This window comes from Sinohyriopsis cumingii, chromosome 1 (assembly GCF_028554795.1).
Source record: "Sinohyriopsis cumingii isolate HCF-2022 chromosome 1, ASM2855479v2, whole genome shotgun sequence".
Lineage (NCBI taxonomy): Eukaryota > Metazoa > Mollusca > Bivalvia > Unionida > Unionidae > Sinohyriopsis > Sinohyriopsis cumingii.
In genome coordinates this window covers 28252564-28264177 of record NC_142961.1, presented here as the reverse complement: position 1 = coordinate 28264177, position 11614 = coordinate 28252564, and the positions used below count along the sequence as shown (strand labels likewise).

The following is an 11614-nucleotide window of genomic DNA, read 5'->3' as shown; positions in this document are numbered from 1 at the left end:
GTTTTGATTCTTGGATCGACGCTTCGCAAGTCATCGACTATAAAAAGAAGTGACCATCATGCCCTTTCACACAGACTCAGTTACCGCTACCACTGCAGCGACCACTCCTTCACCCAGTTCTTCTTTGCAAGATTTACAGAAACAACCCTTGTGGGTGTGGTGTGGAGAACGTGTGCCTAAATCGCAAATCGTCTTTTCCTGCCAAATCTTTGTAGTGTATTGTGTCATCGGTGCAGCCATCGCCAATTTGAGTTTGCAACAAGGAGACAAACAATTGTGGACCATTTTATTGAGCAGTTGCATCGGTTACCTGCTTCCCAATCCCTCCCTGAAATTCTCCTCGAACGGGAACAACGGGATCATTGTGTCCAGTACCAGTGCCAGTGCCAGTCACCACTCCAATAACAACAACAACAACAACCCCATTTTGGGCGGAGACACTCCTCTGACTTCCAGTAACCCCTCGGACAGACACAGAGCTCTGGAATTATGAGCCACCATAACCAATTTTACTTAACCTTACCCAGTGACAGTTCCATGGAGGTGTTTCCCAACAACGCTTTGTGCTGTTACATGGCCAAATTACCCCAGGCCATCCAATTAGATCACGAAGCCCATTGGGAAGTGGCTTTGGTAGAAATCATTCACCCGACCCAAGTCCTCAATGTCCTTCCCAATCAAAATTTTTTACGGTGGAAGTTCATGACGAACAATTGTAACAGTACTTGGATACCCATGTAAAATATGATAAGAAAACAACTAGCACAAAAACTCAAAAGTCGACCTATCACTTGTTCGTTCCCCCAGGCTTTTATTTGAGCGGACAACATTTGGTGAGCACCATTGCATCCAGGTTCAATGTCGTGTTTCTTAAAGCTCTGGAGAGTGTCAAAAAAGTGTCACCCTGGAGTACCATAAAGTAGCTCGTCGCCTCCTGATGAAATTTCCTGAGGGGAACAAAGTGTTGTCTATTTTATTTTGTCCTGAATTGTTTGCCATTTTGGGCGGAGACATGGAGATGAGAAAGAGAGTAGAGTAAAAAGGCGAAATAGCAGTCATTTCCGACAACGATTCTTTTGCCAAGTTTTTTCGTGCCCCAGTAGAACTGACCCAAGGACTGAATTTGATCTTTGTGTACTCCGATGTGGTGGAGTATAACATGGTGGGACACACCTCCGTATCGTTACTGCCTGTCATTCCTTTCAAAGTGGATTCTGCCACGAACGCTGACGAGGAAGGTGGAAACACTTATCACGTACACCGCGAATTTGTACATCCTCACTATTTGCCCGTCAGCAAGTCGTATTTGGACACTGTCAACATTGCTATAAAAGGAGATCTGGGACAAAATATTCCATTCACCAAAGGGAAAGTCACGATGAAACTCCATTTTCGAAAACGGTTCTCTAACGACTCGTAAGTCATGTATCCAGTGTACCGAGGCGTTGCTCGACAGCGAGGACACAGTTTAGGAGATATGTTCAAATCAGCCTTTCGTTCGGTGGCTCCGGTGTTGAAACCGATGGTGACACGAGGATTGCACGCCTTGAAAGATGCGGCATTGACATACGGTAAAGAATTTTTCCAAAATGTCATCATCGACAAACAAAACCCAAAATAAGCCTCCTTGAGAGCAGGCAAAAATGTCTTGCTACAAACGGGCAAAGACATTTTGGGCCGACGAGAAACACCTGTAAATGCCCTTCACGCTACCGAGTCAGGCATTCCTACTTCCCTGGCGCCACAGCAAGGACAAGTCAGAAAGAGACGACGAAGAAAACATCCTTTCACCAGACTTCACACTTCTAAAGCTAGAAAGACAAAGAAAATAAGAACTGTTCGAGACTTAGACGTTTTCGATTATTAAATTATTGAGAAATAGAAAAATGATGCACCGAGAGTCTTGCGCCTGTTCCAAGTCGGAACTGGATGTGTTTGCCATGCCACCCACTATCATGACGATGCAAGAATCCCAATGGATGGAATTTCACCCGGTCTCCTCTTTGACAGATTCCGCTCTCATCGAGTTTGAAATCAAAAGACAGCCCGAGGATTACATCGATCTGAATAGCAATTACCTGTACTTGAAAGTGAAAGTGATCGACACGAGCGCAGATGGTCCCGATATCAAGGATGATGATGCAGTAGCCCCCGTCAATAATTTCATGCATTCCTTGTTCAGTGGACTGGACTTGTACTTGAATAACAAACTAGTCAGTAGCAGCATGGATACTTACCCTTACCGTGCCTACCTGGAAAATCTCTTGACGTACGGAATAGACGCTAAGGACACTCATCTGGATGCCTGCGTGCTATGGAAACCAGACGATGCGGACGAGTTCGACAGAATAGGGGATGACAATGATAGATTTGAACATCGACAAAACAAAATCAAAGGTCCAAACAAACATTTAGAACTGATGGATCGTTTGCACTTGGACATGTGGTTGCAAGAGAAGTATTTGCTGAACGGGATGGATGTCCGCCTGAGACTGACTCGTAGCAGTGTCGCTTTCCATTTGATGGCTGCAAAAGATGCCACTTACAAAACCAAAATCGAACAAGCCAGACTCTACGTACGCCGTGTGGAAGTGTTACCTAAAGTGGAAAACGACATTAGTCACACGTTGAGCAGAACGACCGCCAAGTATCCGATACGACGTGTGAAAGTGAAAACCGTCACCATTCCCAAGGGTCAGCGATCCATGATCGAAGATCATCTGTTCCAAGGACAGTTACCCAAATGTTTAATCCTTGGTATCGTCGAGAATGCAGCCTTCAACGGAGCTTTGGAAAAAAAATCCTTTCAACTTTCATCACTTTGGCGTATCCAAACTCAAAGTCAGTCGCGATGGCAAGACCTTGTGTACTCGGTCTTTCGAACCTGACCTTGACAAGAAGAATTACTTGAGATCGTACTTGTCCCTGTACGAAGCCACCGGACAGTTAGGAACCAACACCATTCATGGCATTACGTACGAAGAATATGATGGAGGCTACGCTTTGTGGGCTTTTGATTTCATTCCAGACCAAGGCAGCGACGAGGGTCATTTCCACCCTATAAAATCAGGCCAGATTCGAGTGGAACTTCAGTTTAAAAACGGGTTGGAGGAGACAGTGAACGTCATCCTGTATGCAGAATTTGATAATACGATAGAAATCAACAGTTTGAAAGAAGTCATTCTAGATTATTAGATGCCATGGAAGACTGTTATCCTTCTTTACCTAGTGGAGAAACTTTGGACATGGAATGTGAGGAGACCATGGAAGAAGAATCCCAAGACAAAGACGAAGAAGTTATCATGATGAAGTCAAGATGGCCAGAACAAGAAACCCATTTAGTCTCCTGTTTCGCTACAGTCCTGGGAGATAAAATTAAGGAATTGATCAAGAAAGATTGCTATGGATGTCAAAGCGATCATCCCAGTCAAATTCAACACGATAAATGCCTGATGCTGAGTCAAGAAGAAAAATTGGACGAGTATCTGGAAAAAGCTTTGAGTCTCATCGAGAGAGAATTCGTATTTGATCAGTGGTATAAAGGCTTGCATAAATATTCTTCTCCTCCATTAACGCCTCTGGAGATCCGTCACATCGAAACTCTCGTGAACCAGGGTCCGAAGTCGAAGTTCGTACCCCTTTACATGACAGACATTTTCCAAGAGAAAATCAGGATCGAATTGATCACTTATTATCACTTGTGAAGGAAAAAAAACACAAACATGGATACATGAGAACTTTATTACCTTTTGAACCACAGTTCGTACACTGCTTCTTGGAATCAAGTCGTATGTACTAAAGATGAACTCCCTCATCGCAAACCTCAAGACCATCAAGTTTATGTGATCAACACGGACGACAGTCATCTCCCAGGAACCCACTGGGTAGCTGTCTACTTTCCTCAAGAAGGATGTGTGGAATATTTCGATTCGTATGGATTGCCCCCTTTGCAAGACGATATCATTGACTTTATGAGACGAAATGCTCAAACCACACGATTCAATAATGTGAAATTACAAGGTACAGATTCCTTGGTGTGTGGACAATATTGTGTGTATTTTCTGCATCATCGCAGCCTGGGATATTAAAAACTCTAGAAAAGAAAAACTATTCAATTTGCCAATGTGAAAATGTGGAGTAGTGTGAAAATAAACACTGACTCGTTTCTTGGTGTGTGTGATTGTGTTAGTAAGCGATCAAGTAAGTTTGTGTGAATGGTAGATTATTTTTTTTTGTAAGTACTCACGTTCGTTTGTGTGGATAGTAGATTATGGTTTTATGGTTATGTTTTTGTTGTTTAGCGTGTGTGGATAGTATATTTTGGTTATGTTATTGCTGCTTACTGTCTGTGGATAGTAGATTATGGTTGTGTTTTTTGTTGCTTCCCGTGTGTGGACAGTATATTTGGGTTATGTTATTGCTGCTTTGGAGTATTTGGATAGTATATTTTGGTTATGTTATTGCTGCTTACCGTGTGTGGATAGTAGATTATGGTTGTGTTTTTTGTTGCTTCCCATGTGTGGATAGTATATTTGGGTTATGTTATTGCTGCTTCGGAGTATTTGGATAGTATATTTTGGGTTTGATTTTGCTGCTTCCCGGGTGTGGATAATAGATTTTGGTTATGTTTATGCTGTCTCATTACATTAGTGTGGATAGTAGATAATATGAGAAGGGAAAAATATGGGGATGTTTTCCTTCACGTCCGTGCTTTTCATATAAGAACGCATAGCGTTCGTCGTTCGAGCCATTCTACGGAATAACTGAAAGAAGAAGATGGCAGCAGCTTCAAACTTGTTCAACAATTTAAAGGAAACATACTATTGGATGATAGATAGTGAATATGTATTGGAAAGAATTGAAAGAGAATGGATGATAAGAAACAGCCTGGACTTTGCTAACAAACTAAAAGTAGCCAGGGAGAAGATAGAGGAGATCATAGAAGAAGAAGTGAAGAAGTTGAGAGGGTTCATTAATCCACCCTATGTCAGAGTTGGAACTTTAAAAGAGGCTCTGGATAACATTATAGAAGTAAGGTGTTTTTTGGAAGGCATAGTGAAATGGTCAGATTGGCCATTTGTCAAGAGAGGCCTGGACAATATGAAGAAAGCTGAAGAACTTATGAGAAAAGTGATGGAGGAAGCAGCAAAGAAGATTAAAGAGAAATGGAGTAAAGAAAGAAAGGATAAGGAAAACTTAAAGAAACAGGAAGAGTTTTAGAGGTTGAATAATAATTGGATCAAGATATAGGAGAAGTTCAGGTCTATGAGTCATCCTGACTGGTTACCAGAAAATGAAAAGAGGAAGAAGAAAGGAATTTTTGGAAAGGTCTGGAGATGGATGAAGAAATGGAGAAAATAGAAGAAGAAGAAGCAGAAGAAGAACCCAAAGGCCCTTTTCAGGGCCAATCATATGCCTCGAAAAGAAATTAACTTTCATACCTAATTTTTTTTTTAAATGTCTGTTGTCTATTGTCTGTGTTCTATCCATTTCCCATGTTCAATTTCCCTTGACGCTATACAGTCCCACCATGTTAAATTTCCCTTGACGCTATACAGTCCCACCATGTTAAATTTCCCTTGACGCTATATTCCATATAAAATTTCCCTATGTTAAATTCCCCTTGACGCCAAAAGCCATAAAAAAATTTCCCCATGTTAAATTTACATAGACGCCAAAGGGCAAACTCACTATTTTAACATTAAAGTCCCCTTGACGCTGAATCGTCCCTATACACTACTCATGCCTTAAGACGGCACTGCCACCACCAGCTACCCTATACAACACCCAACTTTCCCTTATCGCTATACAGGTCCAATATTCTCCATGTTAAATTCCCCTTGTCGCTAAACGTGCCCAGAGTGGATAGGTGTTCTTTAACAAGAAAAAGTGTTGTCGCTAAACATGCCTAAGGGGGATCTGTAGTGTATTTTCCCATTGTCGCTAAACAGCCCCCCCCCCCCCCCACTACTATCGTGGAATTGGGTATGTTTAGTGTATCTACGTAGACCTGTTATGTTCTTTTATTTTCTTTAATTTGTTCCGTCAAAAGGGAAGTGGTTAGATAATGTGCCAGTCCGAAACTGTGATTAAACCATTTCTGGCAGGTCTCCCACACGATGTGTCCTCCTAGCATTCTCCGCATTTGCTGCACCAGCATGATACTCTGGCTCATTTGGAACGTGCCATTGCAAATGAATTCGGTGAACAAACTTCGAGAACAATATTCAAGAGCATATCGACGTTTTTTTGGTAGAAGCCAAACTTGCTACACATTAAATATATACATACTTAATGAATTTATTACTGTCCAAACAAAATGATAAATAACCAATGAAAGATGTCAAACTCATTCACAAGATATGCATAGAACAAACAACATCTGAATTGCCAATCAAAGTTGCCAGAAATGTAAACTTCCACCATTAAGTGAAATGAACTACAAAACAGAAGGTTTGGTTTAACTGAAAATGCTTTCACTATTACAAAAACATCCAAATTGTCCGAAGTGAAAAACTTCCATTATTCAGTATAATGTCAAAAATAAAATCATGCTTCACTGCGAATAGTTTTACTAATCATTACAGAAATTGCAGGTATTCAACCAGGCAACAAACTCTTATTGCAGTTAAGTACAATTAAATAATGTAGGTCAGTTTCGTTTAGTATATACATTGTACTCGGAACAAAGACTATATACTCAAGTTCATTTATTTTTTTTTTTTTTTGTCTTATGTTTTTATTTTATTTTTATTTTTAGGATGTAACTGCATCAATTATCGAATATAAACTTTTCTACGTTTATAAATATACCTCTTTAAATATATTGTATGGGTAGAGTGCAGTGTACCTGAGTATATTTGAGTGTAAGCATAACGGACAGTCTGGCACCGGTACGTTATAAATCGTACCCCACTTCCGGTTTTCAGAAGTAATTTTTTTGATGGCACATTTAGTGTCTAGCTGAAGATCATTTTAATCCCTTAAACCATACAAATTTAAAACCAAACCTTGTTCTATCTGCGCCGACTTTAAAAAAAAATTGGAATATAAAAATCATTCACGGCGAGTTTAATGTTAAAGAAATGTTGCATTTAGAAGACGAACAACCTAATAAACATCATAGGGTGCACAATTATCATGCGGATGATATCACAGGTGAAAATAAAAATCGGTACATTTATCGAGGTCAGATCTCACATGCACTTCTCACAGCTGAATTTATACAAACACTCCAATGACACTAGGTTTTCTAGGGGTGAGAGTGCAATTATAATACATTAACACTACATTTTGTCACTTGTATGGTGTGATATGGTATTTGTTTTTGTTGTTTTTTTTTTTTTTTTTTTAATCTGTGTATGAATGCCTAATGGGGTCATGATTCCATTTCCATGAAAACATGTTCTTGACCATATTTAATACTTTACCTGTGCGCTTCCCCCACACTGCTTTCACAACCATAATAATAGGTATCTCAAATTAAAGATTGTTTTCATCCTAAATCATTCCACTTGGCTCCACACCCAATTGGAAACATTTTATCATGGTCTGACCCCATACGACGTGCAAGATACCATCCTATAACCAGTAAAATTATAATAAAGGATATGAAAACTTACTGTGAATTTGTTCTAGAATTTCTAACACAAGTTCCAGTGAATAAAGTTCTGAATAAACTTTAGTGGTATTTCAAATAAAATCCAACAATGAAGGTTTTGACATGCCTATAGTGGCCTGTAGTCTCGAATGTCCTAATGGACTGAAGTGTAATGATGTGCCAACAGTCTTTTGGTGAAGCACAATAACATAATCCAGGAAGTCCTTGTTTGAATTCACTATAATCCAAGAATATCATAGATCAGCACTTTGTATTTCAGTGAATAAATAGTATGAATAAATAAATTCCAACCCAAATTATAAACTGAATACAATAAATGAGTTTGTTTCAATATCTTTCAGCAGGAATAAATAATTTATCCAGTAAACAACATTATAGAAAACAAAACAGACACAAAGAACAACACAGATGTGGGCCAGAAATTCATTCCTAGAACAATCTTAATTATAATTAAAAGGTCTTTTACTAAAATTATACTAAAGAATATGATAAACATAATATCACTGACTCATACTAAGATAATATCTTTTATTTAACCCACACACACAAAGAAATATAAACTATATAAACTATGTATTAGTTGTTTACACAATAAAAAAAATGATTCAGTTCATGTAGACAAAGCACTTTATTTTGGACAAGATCGGCTACAAGATACAATTTTATATAAGTCACAGTCTAAAATGAATAAAAAACCTAACAAACAAATTAAATATACATAACACCTCCCCTCATGAAGAAAATGAGATTTATGCAATAAAGCTTTCTTTTATCAATTAGTCAAACATAAAGTCTTATGAATAACACAAATTATACATGAAACAATATATTTATATACATGTGAAAGTGCATCTGATATTAAATTGTCTTTTCCTTTGATGTGCCTGATGTCAATATTTTATTCCTACAACATCAGACTGTACCTTCATAATCTGATTTTTGTTTTTCATCTAGCAAATGAAAGTAAGGGGGTTGTAATCACTAAATACAATAAAGGAGAAACAGATGAGTTAATATATGTGTTATAGTGTTGCAAAGTGAATATCAAAGCTAAACATTCCTTCTTGAGTTTGGAATGATTTTTCTGGTGCTTGTTTGATTTCTTAGAAAAATATGACACTGGATGATCTACAACATTTTTGTCTTCTTGAATACTGCACCAACCCCAACATCATTTGAATCACCAGACATGTTAAATGATTAACTGAAATTTGGAGCTGAAAGAACTTGTGCACTCTTAAGTAAGGTCTTTAACATGTCAAATGCTTCCTGCCATTTTTCAGACCACTGAAATTTGTTTTTTTTTTCTTACAGAACAAATTAGTCAGGGGTTCAGCAATTATGGAAAAATTGGAACCGAATTTCTGGTAATATCAACCATAACTAATAATCACATTAGTTCCTTTTTACTGATAGGCACAGGGAATTCTGAGACATCCTTGACTTTAGCATCTATAGGTTTAATTTGTCCATGTCTCATAATATGTCCTCGAAATGTAACAAAAGCATGTAAAAACTCACTTTTGATAAATTAATTGTCAAATTTGCTTCACTGAGTCTATCAAACAATTTTTGAATCATCTCCAAGTGATTGTTCCATGTGTCGTTGTAGGTGATGTCTTCAACATAAGCATCACAAATATGTATAAAAATATTTAGAAAACATGCATTGGCTTTAGTTACATTATATAACTAATATTTTTGTCATGTATTTAAACAATATAATTATTTTTTCAAAACTACTGAAGACTGATCATCAGCTTGAATAACACTCATAGGTTTTGATTCTGACTTCACTTTTTTCCTTGACACATCAAATGACTTACATGAAGCCATTTGTAGATAAAACACTGTAAGCTTTCACTCCTCCGAATCGCATCAAAATGTATAAAATATGAAAGTGTGTTCTTTGAATAGACAAAGTTTTAGTGCAATTACAGAATGAATGACACAAAAATATTTTGTTTTTGTTTTGTTCAAAATTAGGGATAATTTTTTAATCATCTTGCTTGTCTCATAAGCAGAACAGACAAGTGTCAAAGTATCCCTGTTCAAAAGCAGGCATTATTTGTGTATTTAAAATATTAAATATTGGTAAGGTATGTGATGAAGTAATATAATGCTTTGTACTTAGTGGGCATTATGTTGTTACTGTTTTATATGCCTGTCATATGGCAGAACATATTATGTTATGTTGTACATCTGTTATAAATTACATTTCTGCATAATAACTCATAATTTCACCATTTTCAGTTACCATATGAATGGCTTGCACTTTGTGTAAGGAAAAGTCCAACAAATTTAGAAGGTTGAAGGTCAAGATCACTGTGACTGAAGGAAGAAATCGGTTTCTGCACAATTTAGCTCTGAATCACATGCCTGGCCCAAGCCTTCTGAATGGCAATGCACTTGGGTCATGAAACCGAGTGATTTTGTGGTAAAAATAATCAAGATTACTCTGACCGAAGAAGAAAAATGATTTCTGCTTATTAACATTAGTTCGGAATTGCATGCCTGGAAAAAGAAATCTGTCGGTTTTGGGGTCAAAAGATCCAAGGTCACTGTGAAGAATGGCTTGGACACAATAACATAAGTTCTTCATCACAGACCTGGACTAAATTTGTAGATGTATTGCACATGAAGTAAGGAAAAACCTATATATTTTGGGGTTCAAGTGTCAAAGGTCAAGGTCACTAACTGAAAGAAGACTGAGTTTTGCAGAATAATTGTAATTCCTGAATAAGTTTTAAAGCCAAATTTTGTGGAAGACTGCTTGCACTTAGGATAGCAAAGAAACCTATAGTTTCTGGGGTCTAAAGGTAAGAAATAACAGTTATGGTTAGTCTGTTAGGTGAAAATGGCTTCTGCAGAGTAGGTTTAGCTCAAGGCTATATACCTTGATAAAAATTCTAGGTTCAAGTTGCTCCCTATTAATTATTATATTTTTATCATTTAATATATACATTGCTCTGTGTTATTACGTTTTTATCATTTAATATATACATTGCTCTGTATTATTACATTTTTATCATTTAATATATGCATTGCCCTGTATTATTACATTTTCATCATTTAATATATGCATTGCTCTGTATTATTACATTTTCATCATTTAATATATGCATTGCTCTGTATTATTACATTTTTATCATTTAATATATACATTGCCCTGTATTATTACATTTTTATCATTTAATATATGCATTGCCCTGTATTATTACATTTTTATCATCTAATATATGCATTGCTGTATTATTATATTTTATCATTTAATATATGCATTGCTCTGTTATTGCATTTTTATCATTTAATATATGCATTGCTCTATATTATTACATTTTTATCATTTAATATATGCATTGCTCTGTATTATTACATTTTTATCATTTAATATATGCATTGCTGTTATTGCATTTTTACCATTTAATATATGCATTGCTCTGTATTATTACATTTTTATCATTTAATATATGCATTGCTGTATTATTATATTTTTATCATTTAATACATGCATTGCTCTGTATTATTACAATTTTATCATTTAATGTAAGCATTGTTGTATTATTACATTTTATCATTAATATATGCATTGCTCTGTATTATAACATTTTTATCATTTAATATATGCATTGCTCTGTATCAGTTATACAAAGTTTATCATTAATATATACATTGCTCTGTATTATTACATTTTCATCATTTAATATATGCATTACTCTATATTGTTACATTTTTATCATTTAATATATGCTTTGCTCTGTATTATTACACTTTTATCATTTAACATATGCATTGCTGTTATTGCATTTTTACCATTTAATATATGCATTGCTCTGTATTATTACATTTTTATCATTTAATATATGCATTGCTGTATTATTACATTTTTATCATTTAATACATGCATTGCTCTGTATTATTACAATTTTATCATTTAATGTATGCATTGTTGTATTATTACATTTTATCATTAATATATGCATTGCTCTGTAT

The 11614-nt window shown here is 36.2% G+C and overlaps 1 long non-coding RNA gene across 1 annotated transcript; it reads left to right on the top strand.

Moving 5' to 3' along the window:
- The first annotated feature begins 6952 nt into the window (after positions 1–6952).
- LOC149806596 (uncharacterized) lies at positions 6953–10857 on the top strand. Its single transcript, XR_016424581.1, has 3 exons — positions 6953–7158; positions 8936–8988; positions 9875–10857. It is a non-coding gene; the product is annotated as an uncharacterized LOC149806596 (long non-coding RNA).
- The last annotated feature ends 757 nt before the right edge of the window (positions 10858–11614 follow it).